This window comes from Mesoplodon densirostris, chromosome 2, assembly GCF_025265405.1.
Source record: "Mesoplodon densirostris isolate mMesDen1 chromosome 2, mMesDen1 primary haplotype, whole genome shotgun sequence".
In the NCBI taxonomy this organism is placed as follows: domain Eukaryota; kingdom Metazoa; phylum Chordata; class Mammalia; order Artiodactyla; family Ziphiidae; genus Mesoplodon; species Mesoplodon densirostris.
In genome coordinates, this window is record NC_082662.1 from 110,693,509 (window position 1) to 110,713,748 (window position 20,240).

Genomic DNA, 20,240 nt, shown 5'->3' on the forward strand with positions numbered 1-20,240 from the left:
TCAACCCCGATTGCAGCCACCATGCTGGACGTGGTCTCATTGCTAGAGCATATAAATATGACTTCAAGTACATGATATGTGGCCACTAATTTAGCAAATGCATTCCTCTTTATCCCAATCAGGAAAGAGGATCAGAAACAGCATTCATGTGGACTGAACAACATTCATTTAGTTTTTTCCCCAGGTTGTGGTAACTCTCCAAATCTATGTCGTGATATATTCAGAAAAGATCTAGACCATCTCGACATCCCACAGAATATCACATCGATCCATTGCATCAATGACATTATGCTGTTTCAGGAGACTGAGCAAAAGGTGGCTAGCACCTTAAAGCCTTGGTAAGACACAAGCACTCAAGAGGGTGGGATATAAACTCTAGGAACATTCAGGGAACTGCCCCTTCAGTAAAGTCATTTGGGGTCCAGTGGTAGGGGTATGCTAGGACACTCATCTAAAGAAAAGGCAAATTGCTGCATCTTGCATCCACAAAGAAGGAAACACAATCCCTGGTGGACCTCTTTGTTCTGGAGACAATATGTTCCACCCCTAGGAATACTGCTGTAGCCCATATACTGGGAGACATACAAAGTTGCAGCTTTTTTTTTTTTTTGAAGAGCTTACACTTTTATTTATCCTAAGCCTGATTCCAGTCTGACTCCAGAAAGTAACTATTCACTCATTGATCCAACTAATATTTTTTGAGGACCTCCTATGTGCTGGGCACTGTTCTAGAAGCTTGGAATACATAAGTTACACAAAAGAGACAGCTCCGAGCCTTCCTGGAGTTTGTAGTCTAGCAGGAAGAAGTATTTCTATTGCCACCTCCTTGCCCCCAACCACCATCTCTCACCTGAACCACCACAGGAACCCCTGCTTGTCTCCCTGCTTCCACTCTCACTCCCTTTCCATCCAGGTTCCACACAACAGCCAGAGTGACATTTTAAAAATACGTTAGGGACTTCCCTGGTGGTCCAGTGGTTAAGACTCCACGCTTCCAAAGCAGGGGGCCCGGGTTCAATCCCTGGTCAGGGAATTAGATCCCGCATGCCGCGACTGAAAAAAAAAAAAAAAGATCCTACATGCCGCAGCCAAAGATCCCGCATGCTGCAACTAAGACCCATCGCAGCCAGAAAAATAAATAAATAAATATTTTAAAACACATATACATAATACATACATATATAAGTTATATCATGCATGTCACTCCCCAAGGCTGCAGCTTTGAGTGGGGCCTCAGGGATATTGAGCCTCATCAGCAGAAGGAGGTAGAACTGCTACTACGTGGCACAGGAATATGTGTGGAACTCAGGTATCCACTTGGGCACCTCTTGGCACTCTGTGGCCTAACTGTGACATGAATGACAAGCACAGCACAGCCTGTGAAGGGTGAGGGTATCAGGGCTCTGACCTCCTCAAGAACAAGGGTGTGGGTTACACCACCCAGTAAGCCATCAAGACCAGCAGAGGTGACAGTGGACTCATCTCCAGAAGAGAAGGAGAGTGGAATTTAGAGTAGATAACGGAGCAGGGAGACAATAAGTTACCAGCTGTAGCCCCAAGACCAACCACAGCAACAGCCAGTGATTGTCCCACAGACCTCCCTTTTCAAAGTCCCTTAGAACCCTGGAGAGCTCCCCCTGCTTCTCCTCTTCCCCAGTCAGCAGCTGGAATTCTTAGAGCACTTCATGTTACTTGCCTACTTAAAACCATCCAAGGGACTTCCCTGGTGATCCAGTGGTTAAGACTCTGAGCTGCCAACGCAGGGGGTGTGGGTTCAATCCCTAGTCAGGGAACTAGATCCTGCATGCGGCAACGAAGATCCCACGTATTGCAACTAAGACCCGGCACAGCCAAATAAATAAAAAAATTTTACACACATACACACACACGCACACACACACACGCACACACACACACGCACACACACATAAAGCCATCCAAGCTTCTCGTCACTCTCAAAATAAAAATCCAAACTTCTTCCCCTTCATCATCTGACCCATGCACATCTCCCACTTTATGTTGCCCAGAAGCAGCCACACAGACTTCGTTTCTGTTCTTCAAACACACCAACCTCTTGCCTACCTCAAGACCTTTGCCCTTCCTAGTCCTTCTGCCTAAAACAACACTAGTTCTCTTCCTTAAAATCTTTTTTCAAATGTCAGCTCCTCTGAGAGCTCTTTACTGGCCACTCTGTCTCAAGAAGCACCCCTTCCAATGGAACTGCTCCCTATCATGTCCCTCTATTTTCTTCTTTCACAACAGTTAGCACAGTCTCATTATTTGCCTCATTTACTGTGTTATTATCTCTCTCCCCGAGTAGAATATAAGCCCCATAGGGGCAGGGCCTTGACTTGTTCACTGTTATCTCCCTAGCACTCTGCACACAATATAAATGCAAAAATTGTTTGCGTAACGAATGACTGAATAAAATGGTGCCTAACCCATGCACACATCTGCCAAATTCATCGCAACCATTTAGTTCCATTGTAATAATATTAATATATTTTGATGACCCATTACAGTTTTTTTGTTTGTTTGTTTTTGCAGTACGTGGGCCTCTCACTGTTGTGGCCTCTCCCGTTGCGGAGCACAGGCTCTGGACGTGCAGGCTCAGCGGCCACGGCTTACAGGCCCAGCTGCTCCGCGGCACATGGGATCCTCCCAAACCGGGGCGTGAACCCGTGTCCCCTGCATCGGCAGGCGGACTCTCAACCACTGTGCCACCAGGGAATCCCCCCATTACAGTTTTTTTTTTTTTTTTTGCGGTATGCGGGCCTCTCACTGTTGTGGCCTCCCCCGTTGCGGAGCACAGGCTCCGGACGCACAGGCTCCGGACGCACAGGCTCCGGACGCGCAGGCTCAGCGGCCATGGCTCACGGGCCCAGCCGCTCCGCGGCATATGGGATCCTCCCAGACCGGGGCACGAACCCGTATCCCCTGCATCGGCAGACGGACTCTCAACCACTTGCGCCACCAGGGAGGCCCCCATTACAGTTTTTAAATAGCATATTCTTGTTTGCTATTAATAGCTTTTACATACATTACTTATTTTGATCTTAAGAATTAACCCTGTGAGGAAAGTAGGGCAGAGATGACACCAAATTAAGGATAAAAAAAAAAAACTTGAAGCTGAGAGAAGTAACCAAGCTAGAAAGTGCCAAAATCTAAATCTAAAATCAGGTTTTGGGAAAACGCAGTGATGTCCAGCACCAATTACCAGGTTTAGGCCAAACTTCACAGGTTCTGGGCCCAGTCCCCCACAAGGCTGCCCTCACTTCAGATACCAGTCACAAGAGCAGGAGTCCCACTACTCCATCCAGTTTGAGAGTTTGCTAGAACTACTCACAGAACTCAGGAAAGCATTGTACTTACTATTAAAGTATTAGTACAAAAGGATACAAATCAGGATGAGCTGAAAGAAGAGACAGATGGGGTGAAATGTGGGCGAGACCCAAACATGAAGCTTTGGGTCATCTCTCACGGAGTCCTGGATAGCATTACCTCCTCCCGGTTACACCGTGTGCCGACATTCAAGAGTGTTGCCAAGCAGAGATGCTTACCCAAGTCTCTGGTGTCCAGAGTTTTCATTGAGGCTCAGTCACACACTGCCCACACCTCTGACCTGTAGTCTCCTGTTCCTCTGGAGGTCAGAACTGATACAGCATATTTCATAAATCACATTGTTAGACGGGTCAGTGGCCAAACCCCCCAGGCAGACAAAGACACTCCTATCAGGTAGGACATTTTAGGGGCCTAGATATTACCTCCCAGTAGCTGAGGGCAAAGGACAGGCCTCTCTTTGGGTAAAGTTAATTCTTCATTATACATGATGGTGCTGAACTAAGATCTAGCAAATGTAGCTGTTAGTAAGGAAAAGACTAAAACAATGCTGGGCAGTGACATCAAAGTAACATAATACTGTAATCTAGTTGACATTCTCTGATGATATACTACTACCCTGCAGCCTGTAATTCCCTACAGATTAACATGCCAAGAAAATGCCAGTTACTTATTGGAATGTAAAATTCAGATGATTTTCACTGATGTCAGGGAGTGGGGGCTCGTTATGGGTATGTGTATGTGTGGCTTCTTTCTCCCACTCTTTACAAAGTCAATAGTGATCATTAACTTTTGAGGAAAATGTGTCATCATGCTGTCATTAAAAACCACTTATCAAGTCTCCAAACTGCAAAGTATGTTTTGTCTTTGATTGTAACCATTTGTTTATTTTCCATTCTCCCAACTAGATGGTGAGCAGTTCACAAAGGTACTCAATAAATATTTTTTAAGGGACTTCCCTGGTGGTGCGGTGGTTAAGAATCTGCCTGCCAATGCAGGAGACACGGGTTCGAGCCCTGGTCCGAGAAGACCCCACATGCCGCGGAGCAACTAAGTCCGTGCACCACAACTACTGAGCCTGCGCTCTAGAGCCCGCGAGCCAAAACTACTGAGCTCACGTGCCTAGAGCCCGTGCTCCACAACAAGAGAAGCCACCGCAATGAGAAGCCCACACACCACAATAAAGAGTAGCCCCTAGGGTAAGCTGTGACAAAGTGAAAGAGAGGCATGGACATATATACAGTACCAAACGTAAGGTAGATAGATAGTGGGAAGCAGCCGCATAGCACAGGGAGATCGGCTCGGTGCTTTGTGACCGCCTGGAGGGGTGGGATGGGGAGGGTGGGAGGGAGGGAGACGCAGGAGGGAAGGGATGTGGGAACAGATATATATGTATGACTGATTCACTTTGTTATAAAGCAGAAACTAGTAAAAAAAAAAAAAAAAGAGTAGCCCCTGCTCGCCGCAACTAGAGAAAGCCCACATGCAGCAACGAAGACCCAATGCAGCCAAGAATAAAAATAAATTAAATAAATAAATTTATTTTTTTAAAAAAACGCATTGAAATTGCTGGCCAGAAGGCCAGGTTCCCATTCTGGCTCTTCTCCTTATTGATTGTTTGACCTTGGGCATATCTCAATTCCTAAATCTATTTCCGCATCTGCAAAATGGAATTACTCACATTTACTCTACTTACTTCATAGGGTTATTGTAAGAATCAAATGCATACGTGGATTTTAAGGTATTTTGCAAACTGTGAAATATCTTACTAATACAACATGTTTTTTCCAGTTAGAAATTATTTTTAAAGTGACATGGGGAGACTTCCCTGGTGGTCCAGTGGTTAATACTTCACCTTCCAATGTAGGGGGTGCTGGTTCGATCCCTGGCTGGGGAGCTGAGATCCCATATGCCTTGTGGCCAAAAAAACAAAACATAAAACAGAAGCAGTACTGTAACAAATTCAATAAAGACTTTAACAATGGTCCACATCACAATGGTCCACATCACAAAAAAATTTTTTAATAAATAAAGTGACATGGGGACTTCCCTGGTGGTCCAGTGCTTAAGACTTCGCACTCCCAATGCAGGGGGTCTGGGTTCGATCTCTTGTGGGGGAACCAGATCCCACATGCCGCAACTAAGATCCAGCGCAGCCAAATAAATAAACAAATATTTACAGTGACATGTATTTTACTAGGATGTAAAATATGATTGGGGAAACAGACTCAAGAATTCCAAGCCTAAGCAGACTGAGAGCAGGGAAGCTACCTCTCACCTCATCAGTCCTGTAGTAGTCTAGAGGGACCTCTTCCTGCTCTCTATTGATTACCAATGTGTCTTCTGTGAGTCTCAGTTTCTTTATATCAATTTCTCTGAGCCTCAGTTATGCCATCTTTTACATGGGAATAAAACATGCCCTATTTACCCCAGATGGTTTGATGGGAGGCTCAAATTAGATCATTGTTGCTAAGGTCTCTTTGCCAGCCATAAAGTGCTATAGAAATGCAAAGAAATCTGGTAATATTTTCCTAAAGGTGATGAACTTTCAGGGATAGCTTCAATAAAGCATAAAAGCCGAGTGTATGGGAGGCTTACACTGGGAGGCACATCCCAGGAAAGAATAGAATATGCTGCACTGTCTTGGGTTGGATTACATATTGCTTTACAAACTCCATTCTGGCAAGGTCTTGGAAGAAAGTAAAATGGAATACAGGCCCTTTCACATCCATTGGCTTATTAACTCTTACCAACACTGTGCCAACCAGGAATTATTATACCCATTTTGCTGATGGGAGAACTGAAGTTTGGAGATATTGATACTTTCCCAAGATCATGCAACTGGTAAATGGTTGCATCTGAAACTAACTCTTCCAACATCAGTGGGAGAGGACAAAGTGTGCTTAAACCAAAGGGAAGAACAAGTGGGCGGTAGCCTTACAGAATGGCCCATTTCTCATTCCTCCCAAGCTATCAGACCAACTCTCTGTCTTTTACAAATACTTCCTGTTTCTCACGATGGCTATGGGACCCAGATAAACAACTGTGACAGCAGGTAGATTTAGGATACAATACAGTGACTGACAGCCATGGGTGGACAAGAGGGCATTTCTACTGGAGGCAATATGGTCAGTGTTCACAGCTGTGGCAGCCTCCTCCCCTGAAAGATCTTTAATTGGTGAAGAAGTGTCTATGCCAGCTTCAATCCATCCCTGTTAGACATGCCCAGTTCTTAAGTCACATAGACTCAAAGGTCTGCATAAATACTCACTACTCCCCCACCTCCACCCTCATAACTACATTCACCCGAAGGCTTAGGCAAGTCAAGAGCAGTTCCTCAGTCACAAAAATGCCAGGGGTCCCTGTTTATATAAAAACCTTTTTTCATGACCTAAAATTCTTTCTTTATTAATTCATGTCTCTTCTCTTACGTAAAAATCTAATTCAAATACCAAAAATTGGAAATAGCCCCAATGTCCATCAGTTTGGGGACCAATTTAAATAAATTATGATAACACAATCGTTCAGTGGACTATTTTTTTAATGCATCGTTCTTTTTTTAATAAATTTATTTTACTTTTTTTTTAAATAAATAAATTTATTTTTTTATTTTTATTTTTTTTTTATCTCAGAGCAAAAATAATTTTATTTTATTTTCTGTGCTTTTATGTATTTTCTAAATTGTTTTACTATAATCTTCTTTTTTTTTAATCAGTTATACATATACATATGTTTCCATATCCCCTCCCTTTTGCGTCTCCCTCCCACCCTCCCTATCCCACCCCTCCAGGTAGTCACAAAGCACCGAGCTGATCTCCCTGTGCTATGCGGCTGCTTCCCACTAGCTATCTACCTTACGTTTGGTAGTGTATATATGTCCATGCCGCTCTTTCACTTTGTCACAGCTTACCCTTCCCCCTCCCCATATCCTCAACTCCATTCTCTAGTAGGTCTGTGTCTTTATTCCTGTCTTACCCCTATGTTCTTCATGACATTATTTTTTCTTAAATTCCATATATATGTGTTAGCATACAGTATTTGTCTTTCTCTTTCTGACTTACTTCACTCTGTATGACAGACTCTAGGTCCATCCACCTCATTACAAATAGCTCAATTTCATTTCTTTTTATGGCTGAGTAATATTCCATTGTATATATGTGCCACATCTTCTTTATCCATTCATCCGATGATGGACACTTAGGTTGTTTCCAGCTCCGGGCTATTGTAAATAGGGCTGCTATGAACATTTTGGTACATGTCTCTTTTTTTAATGCATGACTATTTTTTTTAATGCATCGTTCTTTTTTTAATAAATTTATTTTACTTTTTATTTATTTTTGGCTGCGTTGGGTCTTCGTTGCTGCGCGCGGGCTTTCTCTAGTTGCGGCGAGTGGGGGCTACTCTTTGTTGTGGTGCGTGAGCTTCTCTTTGCGGTGGCTTCTCTTGTTGCGGAGCACGGGATCTAGGCTCACAGGCTTCAGTAGTTGTGGCACGTGGGCTCAGTAGTTGTGGCACGTGGGCTCAGTAGTTGTGGCTTGTGGGATCTAGAGCACAGGCTCAGTAGTTGTGGCGCACGGGCTTAGTTGCTCCACGGCATGTGAGATCTTCCTGGACCAGGGCCCAAACCCATGTCCCCTGCACTGGCAGGTGGATTCTTAACCACTGAGCAACCAGGGGAGTCCCCATTCAATGGACTATTAAACAGTCGTTAAAAAGAATGAAGCAGATGTGGCAAGACTGCCACAATATAATGTTAAGTGAATTAGTAAAGGGAAGAGCAGGGTGTATGGTATGCTCCCATTTTTATAAAAAGAAAAATATTAAATGTTTTAACAAAAAGAAATATTTTTAATGAAAATACTAAAAATTTAAGCTTACAGTGGTACAGAAAACTTCTAGAAGAATACACAAGAACTAGTAACAGTGGTTGACTCTGGTTAAGGAGACATACTTTTCATTGTGCAGCTTTAGTACGGTTTGAATTTTGCTGTGGCATGTATTACTCTTTCAATTAAAAAACAACTTTAAAAATGAACTCAAAAATTTTTCCCTCAAAAGATTTCCTTGTCCAGCCTACTTCTCAACTATCTCCTAAATCTGATCACCTCCCTCCCTCCCCCTGCCTTCGCCCCAGACTAACTGCTAGGGATTGACGGTGCTTCTCCCTTGGAGACAAAAATGCAGAGAGGGAAGTTTTTATGTTTGGGTTTTTTTTTTTTTTACACAATTATTTTAAAAGAATAGGACCTGGGGCTTCCCTGGTGGCGCAGTGGTTGAGAGTCCGCCTGCCAATGCAGGGGACACGGGTTTGTGCCCCGGTCCAGGAGGATCCCACATGCCGCGGAACGGCTGGGCCCGTGAGCCATGGCCGCTGAGCCTGCACGTCTGGAGCCTGTGCTCCGCAACGGGAGAGGCCACAACAGTGAGAGGCCCGCGTACTGCCAAAAAAAAAAAAAAAAAAAAAAGAATAGCACCTGGTTATCCACAATATTTAGTTAAATTGAAAGCTATTGGAAGGCACACACAGTCACACCCACTTACAAGACATATCTTGAATTACAGAATTGTTTGAAGGTCAATTTTTAGCTGTTTGCCTTGAGGGCCAAAATTGCTTTTCACAGTTCTGTTCCTGCAGGTTCAGGCCATCAACCCTTCTCTCTTCAACTAATGCAACATTCTTCTAATTAGTCTCACTGATTCTACTGTTTCTCATTCTCCCTCTCCTATAATCCAACCCAATACAGCAATCAGACTGATCTAAAATTTAAATCTCACAGTCATATCCCCATTGCCCTTGAGTTAAAGTCTACTTTCTTTAACACGGTTTACAAGGCCCTCCAGATCTGGATTCTTCAGCCTCAATCTCCCTCTCCCCACTCCCTTTGCTAGATGCCTCAGGGCCCCGCCCCCTGCTCTATACTCCAGCCATAGTGCATGTGCACTAAACTTTCTGTTCCCTGAACCAGCAATGCTCTCTCTGGCCTTAAACTCTTGTATCTGCTGCTTGCACTTTGGGGAGCACCCCACACACACACAACTTGACTGCAGAGCAGTGACCGAAATATATGTGCTGTCACAGCCTTTCCTCTCTGAAGCATACACTTCTCCTGTTGGAACAAGTATCCTTTCGATTAAAAGTAATAAATCTCTTGTTTAAGTAGCAGATGGTTAAGATTGTTACTTTTGCTCTTAGCAATGCTCTTAAATGGGAAAGGAAACCTATAGGCATAGGCATAGAGTGAGAACAGATCAAATATTAAGGCCAAGAACTAATTCCTAGCAGCCAGGCAGAAGTTCCACAGGGGTCGCTCAAGTTCTTTACACCAAGACTTCCACAAGACCTCCACAAGGGCCCCTCTCGTCATAGACTCAAAGTTCTAGCAATGAACTCAAAGTTCATCCTCCAATGTGTGATGGTCAAGTTTACTCAGAAATCTGTGAATCACTTGGACTCCACTTCCCCTCCCACCTCCAACCTCCCACCTCCCAACCCTCACCCAGCTTCCATTTTGATGTTTAATAAGGGAACTTCCTGTGTGCACGTGCTCCAACAGAGAGAACATTTAAAGGCTCGTACTTGAACTGAAGGATGTAAATATCCCCCAACAACACAGAACAGAGAACAGATTTTTCTGGTTCTTTTGCAATGTCCACACCATACCCATTCTTCAAAATCTGCCACACTTCCAGATAACACCAGGTAACAATGAACTCTCCCCATGTGCAATGGCAATTGATTATTCAGTTTACACTTCAGCATATCTTGTCTTGAATTGTTCTCTGACAACAATAGGCACTTTCAACAATAGTCGAATGGAAAAATACCAAACTGGGAGTAAAATGATCTAGCTTCCAGACAAAAATCTGCCACTAACTCCATGTAATCTTGAGCAAGTCAACTTTCCGGGCCTCAATGCTCCCTGCAGAATAAGGCTGAACCACTTATCTCTAAGGATCTTCCACGGTCTATGGGTCAATGACTCTGAGCTCCTCAAAGTTTGGGAGCACAGGCCACATCCTTTCTCAGGGCTAGACACATAACAGGAACTCTATTAATACTTGAATGAACACCATTGATGAAACGGTTGCCTGGCCTCAGCCCTTCTATACCAAACCAACATGCCACAGATGATTGTGTCTTCCTTGAAGCACTCTCTCAAAGTCTACAAGTGAGTCTACAACTTCACTGATACAAATCTAACAACTTTTAATACCTTGTTCTACTGGAAAGTTATTCCTTAGCATAAACTTAAATCTCTCCAGATCAACCTTCAAGACAGCTGAGAATCATCAGCTTCTAATTTGTCTTATTTCCCCCACCCAAGGACTCCTTTTTGCTGCAGCACTTAGATTCTAGTTCAGAAAGCAAATACTAATGCTAGGCGGCCACTAATTTGTTAGGGACAACTCTTTGGCCCTACTGCCCAGACCCCCAGTGTAACCACTAAGCAAGCCAAGAGATTGTGTGAATCATTGACTGACACTCAAAGGCAAAAGATAAACAAAAACAAACTCCTTTTCAGTAATTTCACTTAGAAAACCAAGTATAGTGGAAAAAAAAAAAACACCAAAAATAAAAAAGCCTAATATTTTAAGCTTTGGGGGATGTCAGGGGTGTAGAGTTCTGAAGAGCTGGTTTCCGAAGGGCACTGCATACCAGACAAAGTAGTACAAGAGTCTCCCGGCTGTTGTGTCAATGAAGCCTTTCAGGCCTTCCACACTACTTCACTTGTTCCCCTAAAGTAGCGGTTTCTGGAAGCTAAACTCTCAGCTGGCGAGAACAGTGAACCCTGTGCCATTTGTCTATCAACTTCTTTAAAAAGAAAAACCTCCTGTACAGCTGTCTTGTTTTGCATTTTCTATTCTGTACTTCAGTACACGTAATGACAAACAGAGGAGGCAAGGGGCTCTTTTAAAACTGTGAAGAAAGAAGAAATAAAACAGTGCCCAGAAGTCTCTGCTTCAGCTATTGGGAAAAGTTTGCAGCCCATAGAAACAAGCACTAATTTAAAACAAAACCAAAAAAAAGTCAGTCCTGAGCACTAGGAATTAACAATAAGGCATACTTCAGGTTTTGGGGTACATAAGAAGAGGTATACAGTCCATGCCTCCTTTCTAAATCAAACAATATAGCCTTCCAAAATTTGAAGGTAAAAATCTTTTCACATGTGAATTTTATCTCAAAAGATAAACTTTAAAAAATAAATAAATAAATAAACTCAAAAAATCTTTTCACATACAATCTACTCTATTGGCACTACCATAGGAAAATAGTGCAGATAATTCAAAGTAGTAAATATTTCCCAAAGCATTTTTTTTCCCAAAAACATTTTTTTACCACACTTCGGTATACCCAATGTATGTTTTACAGAAAATGTATCTTTGTAATTTTATTTTTCTTAAAGTAATTGCTTAGTATAAGTAGTTTACACCACTTGAGCCCACATCCATTGACAGCATAAGAAAGCAGTTCAAAGAGTGCCTAAAAAGAATGGAAACTAAATGTCTTCCCCAAATAATATATTTTTTAAAACCCAAAAACCCTACATGTTGAAAACTGGTGTTTAAAGGAATATTATTTTAAAAGAACTATCAACACTATCCATTAAAAAAAAAAAACTAGCAATGTCTTAACACCTCAAGAACTCAAACAAACTGATAAAACCTGAGAAAATTACAAAGTATATAATAATATAAATAAATAAGAAATAACCATAAATATGAGGACTTGTACGTACTTAATAGTAGTCATCAAAGAATTGATATTAAAACAATAAAATAACATTTTTTGTCTCCCAACTTAGCAAATGAAAAACAAATGAGACTACTTCAGTGCTGCTGACTGCCGTGAAATGGGCCTCACACTGATGGGGACAATACTTCCAGTAAGCAAAGTGTCAAAATATATCAGGAACCTCAAAAGTGGTATACTCTTGGGCTTCCCTGGTGGCGCAGTGGTTGAGAGTCCGCCTGCCGATGCAGGGGACCCCGGTTCGTACCCCGGTCTGGGAGGATCCCACATGCCGCGGAGCGGCTGGGCCAGTGGGCCATGGCCGCTGGGCCTGCGTGTCCGGGGCCTGTGCTCCGCGGCGGGAGAGGCCGCAGTGGTGGGAGGCCCGCGTACCGCCAAAAAAAAAAAAAAAAAAAGGTATACTCTTTAGCTTGGCAGCTCAACTTCCAGGAATTGGACCTAAGAAAAAAAACCTAAATACAAAAAAGAGTTTGTTTACAAAGATGGTCACTGAAGCATCAAATGGGCATGGCTGAACAAATGATGACACATCTCACTATTGTCAAGTAGGTATTTTAAATGATATATATGAACATTTTTAATGCTTGTGATATAATTTTAAGGAAAAAGCCAAAATAAGCAATTCTATTTCATGATCACAAGTATTTTTAATGTTTTTAAAAGACTTGGAAGGAAATATACAGAAATAGATGTCTTTATGGATTAATGTTTTTCTTTTTTTAATATTTTCAAAATTTTCAAAGGGTACTTTTCATAATGGAACAAAACAGATTAAGCTTAACTTTAAAACATACTGTCTCTATGATGTGTAAATAATGCCAGTGTGACTGCTAGGATGAATATGAAGTTGTTTTTGAAATAACTAGTTATTTCATTTAAACTCAGAATCCATGATGAACTCTCTCTCCTTCTGCATTTCTGGAACCATGAATTTAGTACTTTGAGAGTTTAGCACTTTAGGACTATAGTTTAAAATTTAACAAAATCTCTATACTAATATTACTTTCCCACTCGATTTCAAGCTTAATGAGAGCCAAGATCATATGGTTTTTACGTAGTAACCTACCACCCCACTCCCCAGCTCTTCTGCATATAATCAGAACTTCGTGATGATGACTGTTTGTTTTTCTAATTGGTAAAGAGCTAGTAAGTAGAGTTCAGCTAGCAAAGTGATCAAATATAATTGAGACCAGTTACTATAATTGACAGGTAATTACTAAAAATGCAGTATATTAATACTACTCTCGCCATATTAGGCAGACAAATAAATGCCAGATGACTAAATGAACCTCAATTCAGAATGTGAACAAATAACTTCTTGGCCATTAAAATCAATCCATTTGAGACCTACTTAGTGGTTCTACAGGACTTCACATTATCCCTGTATTTCTACAGGTCTGCCCTGGTCCCAGTCCATTTCTTAGAGTTTTAGAAACTCTCGTTGGCCATCATCCCTGGCACTGCTCCCACAACTTCCAAAATCATAAAATTTTTACCTTTACCTGTGAGTCACCCAACTAATTGCATGACTGTGGACAACTTATGTGCTTTCAAGGTTTACATTCCCTCTTTTATAACTTAGAGCTACACTGTTCACTTAAAGTAGCTATTAGCTACATGTGGCTATCGAGCACTTGAAATGTGCCTCCTGCAAACTCAGATATGCTGTAAGTGTAAAACACATATCACATTTTATAGACTTGGTATGAAAAAATAATGTAACATATCTTAACCGTCTTTATATTGATTATATATTTAAATGATAATATTTTGTTAATTAGGTTAAATAAGATATATTATTAAAATTAATTTCACCAATTTTTTTAAAACTTTTTAAACGTGGCTACTAGAAAATTTTAAAGTAAATAACGTGACTCAGGGGCTTCCCTGGTGGAGCAGTGGTTAAGAATACGTCTGCCAATGCAGGGGACACGGGTTCAAGCCCTGGTCCAAGAAGATCCCACATACCGCAGGGCAACTAAGCCTGTGCACCACAACTACTGAGCCTGTGCTCTAGAGCCTGCGAGCCACAACTACTGAGCCCGTGTACTACAACTACTGAAGCCTGTGCGCCTAGAGACCGTGCCCCGCAACAAGAGAAGCCACTGCAATGAGAAGTCCTCACACCACAATGAAGAGTAGCACCCGCTCTCCTCAACTAGAGAAAGCCCGCACACAGCAATGAAGACCCAACGTAGCCAAAACTAAATTAATTAATTATTTTTTTAAAAATTGGCTCACGTTATATTCCTATTATACAGCTTGCCCTGAGGGACTACAGGACTTCAAAGACCCCTCCTCCTGGATTTAAACAGTCTTCCAGGGAATTCCCTGGCGGTCCAGTGGTTAGGACCCCACGCTTTCACTGCAGAGGGCACGGGTTCAATCCTTGGTGGGGGAACTAAGATCCTCAAGCCATATGACTTGGCAAAAAATATATATATATATATTCTTCCAAAATTTGTTTGGCTTCAAATCTCTGTTTTACCACTTACTAGCTTTATAACCCTAGGCAGTTATTTAAACTCTCTGTGTTTAGTTTCCTCATTGGTAAAAATGGAGATGATGATAATGATAGTACCTAGCTCCTAGAGCTCTTATCAACATATGGATTAAATGACTGTACACATGTAATGCACTTAGAACTGTGCCTAGCACTTACAGACTAGTGTTAGCTATTTTCATCATCATTATTATTCACCAAGGAGAGCAAAGTCACAAACTATGCCCTTACTGTTTAAAATACCTAGATGAAAACAGGAAATATCTTGTATAATTCCAAATATAGTGTTGCTTAATATTAAGGGATTTTTATAAATATCCAGGTAGTTCAATGAATTTCAAGCTTTAATTCAGATGGATTATGTTCTATATATCCATTCATTCAACTACTAAGTATTCCTTGAACATCTACTATGTGCTAGGCATTTTTACAAGTATAAACAAAAATAGACAAAAATTGCTGTCTTCATGGGGTTTACATTCTAGTAGAGGGCAGTAAAGCCAATGACCAATAAAGTCAATCTGAACTACTTGGGTATTTTTAAGATCACATATTCTTGGATATTTAAAAGAGACCTTAAGGTACTTCCCTGGTGGCGCAGTGGTTAAGAATCAGCCTGTCAATGCAGGGGACACGGGTTCAAGCCATGGTCCGGGGAGGTCCCACATGCCACGGAGAAACTAGGCCCATGCACCACAACTACTGAGCCCACGAGCCACAACTACTGAGGCCCACTTGCCTAAAGCCTGTGCTCAGCAGCAGGAGAAGCCACTGCAGTGAGGAGCCCACGCACCGCAGTGGTTGAGAATCTGCCTGCTAATGCAGGTGACACAGGTTCGAGCCCTCGTCTGGGAGGATCCCACATGCCGCGGAGCAACTAGGCCCATGAGCCATAACTACTGAGCCTGTGCGTCTGGAGCCTGTGCTCCGCAACAAGAGAGGCCACGATAGTGAGAGGCCTGAGCACAGAGATGAAGAGTGGCCCCTGCTTGCCGCAACTAGAGAAAGCCCTCACACAGTAACGAAGACCCAACACAGCAAAAATAAATAAATTAATTAATAAACTCCTACCCCCAACGTCTTCTTTAAAAAAGAAAAGTAAGCTCAAAAATTATAAAAATTTTCCTAGTCTTTTCCCCATTCCCAGCACCCTTTCAAAAGAATGATAAACCTAATTAGTATTCTGTAACACTGCACCAATTAGTACCTACCCAGAGCTAAGGGGAAAGAAGCTACAACAAAGATGTGTTTAAGCTCATTACTTAAACCAAATGAAAGCGTAAGATTCAGAGAATTCTTTTCATATCTGTTTCAGAGTTTGAGAAAATATACAATCTGATGCAACAGATTATAGGATTTAAACTTAGATTTAATTGATAAGAGAGCAAAATATAAATACGTGCCACCTAGCAATTCCATCCTATGTGTATACACTAGAGCAGAAAGCAGCAAACTTTTTCTATAATGGGTCAGGTAGTAAATATTTCAGTCTTTGCAGGCCATCCAATCTCTGTTGCAACTACTCACTGGGCCTGAAAACAGCCATAGACAATATATAAACAAATGAGCATGGCTGTTCCAATAAAATTTTATTTATGGACACTGAAACTTGAATTTTCATGTAATTTTCATGTGTCATAAAATATCAGTGTTTCTTTTTAAACTTTTAAAAGCCACTCAATAATGTAAAAACCATTCTTGGCTTCTGGGTCATACAAGCACTGGTGGAAAGCCCTATGGACCAGGTCATAGTTTGCTGACTCCTGCCTTAGAGAACTCTCACACATGCACAAAAACAGCTACATATGAGAACATACATAAGATCATTATTTGGATTAGCAAATAATTGGAAATAACCTAAATAACTATAATAGGAGGATGACAAATAATATTGGTATAACTGGAGATACTTGTATCAACATGGATAAATCTTATGAACATAATGTTGAAAGGGAAACACAAATTAGAGTTTAGTTACATGCCATTTATAGAAAGTTTTTAAATATGCAAAAACTATATATTACTGTGCATATTTAGCATATATAATAAAACTATGAAGAAATAGATGGGATTGTTTAACATCAAAGTCATTTACCTGGGCACCTGAGCATGATGGCAGGGTGAGAGACAGGAAGAGAAGGATGCAGTTGGAGAAGGGTGCACAGAGGGTTTCAATTGGACTGGTTCCTAAATGTCCATTCTTTATACTGTGTTGTATACCTTGAATGTTTAATAATAAATAAAAAGGAATGTATAGGTTTAATGTGAGTTTAGCAAATGGTTTGTCCTGTATAAGGGAGGGAGGTTCAATTTTTATTAAAATACCCAAAATCTTAGGCTTCAGCCTGGATGTCTCACACTGAAAAGAGAAAATATTGTTTCATTCTGAGAAAGTGGTCTGATCCTTAGGAAAAAAACAGAAAATGGTATTGCATTCTTGCATAGTTAACTAATGTAAATACCTTCAAACAAACTGGTTATTATTTATCTGCTTTGGAGACTCAAAGAGCTGAGTCAGATTCTCTCTACCTCATTTAATGGGTTCAATCAGCTCTGCCTTTCTGCTCTTAGTCCCCCTGTTCCAGACACATCCTCCACAGCATTACAATGATCCACATGCCCTAGGAATAGCGACTTTCCATCACCTGCTTTGACAGAGCAAACAGAAGTGTAGGTGGCAATGATGTTAGTGTTTCTGTGTGTGAAAAACCTAGCGTGAATTTTCCCCTTTCTCTGGCAAAAGTTCACAGGGCATCATTTATAGAAAGAAGAAGAGAAAAACGCTTGCTCTGCTTTTACTGATTTCAGAAAGAGTAGTCATTAAAACTGCCTTTTGGTCTAGAATTACTTAAATAGTTCTTTAAGGGTCTCCTAAAGTCACTTATCTTCAAGTAACCTAAATCACGAGCTCCTTTTTAACTTCAAAGACCCCCAAAGTAAAGTAATATCAGTCACAACTGTTGGGCAGGTACTGCCCTCTAGTGCTTACACTTTTAGAATAAAATTTTTAAATACTGACATATCAAAGTCTGTCAAAAATTAGATAGCGTCCTCTTGACCAAAAATTTTTCAACTTCACACTATTGACATTTGAGGCCAATAAGTCTTTGCTGTGGGGGCAGCCCTGTGCAATGTTGGATGTTGAACAGCATCCTCAGCCTCTCTACCCACCAGATGCAGTAGCACCGCTACCTCAATTGTGGCAAACAAAAATGTCTCCAGGCATTGCTAAATGTCCCTTGGGGAGCAAAATCGTCCCTGGTGGAGAACTGCTAAAGGCTGTCCAAAACATTCATATTAGTCCTGAAAATTATAAACAAAAAAAGTCTCTCTAGATTCATACATTTGAGTGAAATAAAAGAAACTTTCATCTCTGCATGAAAAACAAAAAAAAAAAAAATAGAGAATTAAGATTTTCAGCTCTTCTCCCCACCCCCAAAATCTTGGCTGGTGGGAAACTCTTTACTCTGTTACGTTGCAGCTTCACTTCTTAGATCTATTCACTTCCTTTCAAAGTGCTTAGAAAATAAAGCTTGCACTTCTAGCTGAAGATAGGAAACATGATCGGGAAAGGGTGGGGGGAGGTATGAGTGTCTGTACTGTGTTCTAGCAAAATTTAGAGGGTCAGGCAACAGAGAATCTGTATTGATCATAAACATAATATGAAAATTCTTATAAAATACCAGAGAATGTTTCAAATCTGGACTTAGCTAAGTTTAATTAGGAGGGTTTATTCAGATCTGCTATGAATGACTTTTTCCTCATGTAAGTGCTTTATGTGTGTACGTCCTGATTCTATGAATTTTAAAGCCTACAAATGACTGAGGACTAGATATTTTAAAAATAAAAAATAGTTTGGACTGACATTGAATGAAACTTCCTCCTCTCATCAAATTTCTCACTGGCCCAGTTGGTTTTACTGGAGAAATAAACAAGAAATAAGAATCAATAAACAATTTTAATTCACTTATATAATTAAAAACATATCATTTTTATTAACACATTCAGATCTAATATTTTATTTATTGCTTAGTGAAATTGAAAGTATTAAAGCTCTACAATTGTCAAGCTCTTATTAGCAGAACCTTGGAATGGATATCTATTTTAGCTGTGATCACTCCTGACCTCTTCTTAGAGGCTGTTGCTTTGCTGAATGTTCATATTGGTTTCATTCTATCCTCTCTAATTAAATTCAGTTAGAAAGTCTTCTAGTCATATAATAAAGCCAGGGACAAAAAGGTTTTAGGCTCTGATCTTTTAAAGGACAACCAAATGATTTAGAATGTATATTGCTTAAATACAATGTACATAGAAAAGTTAAAAACAATAACATAGAAAAGTTACATGACATGGATCAAAATAAAAAGCTAAAGGAAGGGATTTCCCTGCTGGCACAGTGGTTAAGAATCTGCCTGCCAATGCAGGGAACATGGGTTCGAGCCCCGGTCCGGGAAGATCCCACATGCCGTGGAGCAACTAACTAAGCCAGTGCACCAAACTACTGAGCCTGCGTGCCACAACTACTGAAGCGTGCATACCTAGAGCCGGTGCTCTGCAACAAGAGAAGCCACCACAATTAGAAGCCTGTGCACTGTGGGCAGAATAATCGCCCCACCTCTCCTCCGAAGTCCATGTCCTAATCCCCAGAACCTGTGAATATGCTACCTTACATGGCAAAAGGGATTTTGCTGGTATGATTACATGAACAATTTTGAGATGGGAAGCATATCCTAGATTATCTGGCCGAGCCAAATGCAATCACAAGGTCCTTGTAAGTGAAAGAGGGAGACAGGAAAGTCAGAGGAGATATAATGATGGAAGTGGAGGTCTCAGTGATGCAATAGCTGGCTTTGAAGATGAAGAGGCTACGTGCTGAGGAATGTGGGCCACGTCTAGAAGCTGGAAAAGGCAAGGAATGAATTCCCCACTAAAGCCTCTAGAAGGAACACAGCTGTGCCGACACCTTGATTTTATTCCCATAATACCCATTTCAGGCTTCTGACCTCCAGAACTATACAAAAAGTAATTTGTATTATTTAAAGTGACTAAGTTTGTGGTAATTTGTTGCAGCAGCACTAAGAAACTAATACAGGAACATTTCATTACTCTTTTAGTACTTTTAATATCCTGTTAATTCAGAATTTCAGCATTTGAGTAATTACCTCTCATATTATTACCATGTCTATAATTTTTAAAGGTACAGGTGCTCTCTTTCTCTGGTTGCTAATAACTATCACATTTTATTAAACATACTTGCTATTTACCTTTAATAACATGAATCTCAAGACTAAAACCTGGACACTAGTACACATACAATGAGGAGAATCTACTCTAGCACTGCAAGACAAATTTGAAACATGCATTTAAATATGTGGCAACAGCTACCTATCAAATCTCAAGAGACAAAAAAAGTCCAGTAGCCCAACTATACTGGCTGTTAAACAAGTTGAAATTTGATTGATAAAATAGAATCTGACTTCAAAAGACAAAAATGGCAAAGTTAAAAATGCTACTTTGATGTGACCCTTTAGCAGAAAGCTGACCTTTGTAGCAGTTGTTATAAACAAGTTAAGTCATTGTAGGAGAGAACTGAGCTTGATATATTATGAAAAATAGGCCTATCCCTTGCAGGTAGGTAGAGAGAAC

General features: G+C 40.9%; 1 non-coding gene across 1 annotated transcript; it reads left to right on the plus strand.

Moving 5' to 3' along the window:
• The first annotated feature begins 960 nt into the window (after positions 1–960).
• TRNAW-CCA (transfer RNA tryptophan (anticodon CCA)) lies at positions 961–1,033 on the plus strand. Its single transcript has one exon. It is a non-coding gene; the product is annotated as a tRNA-Trp (tRNA).
• The last annotated feature ends 19,207 nt before the right edge of the window (positions 1,034–20,240 follow it).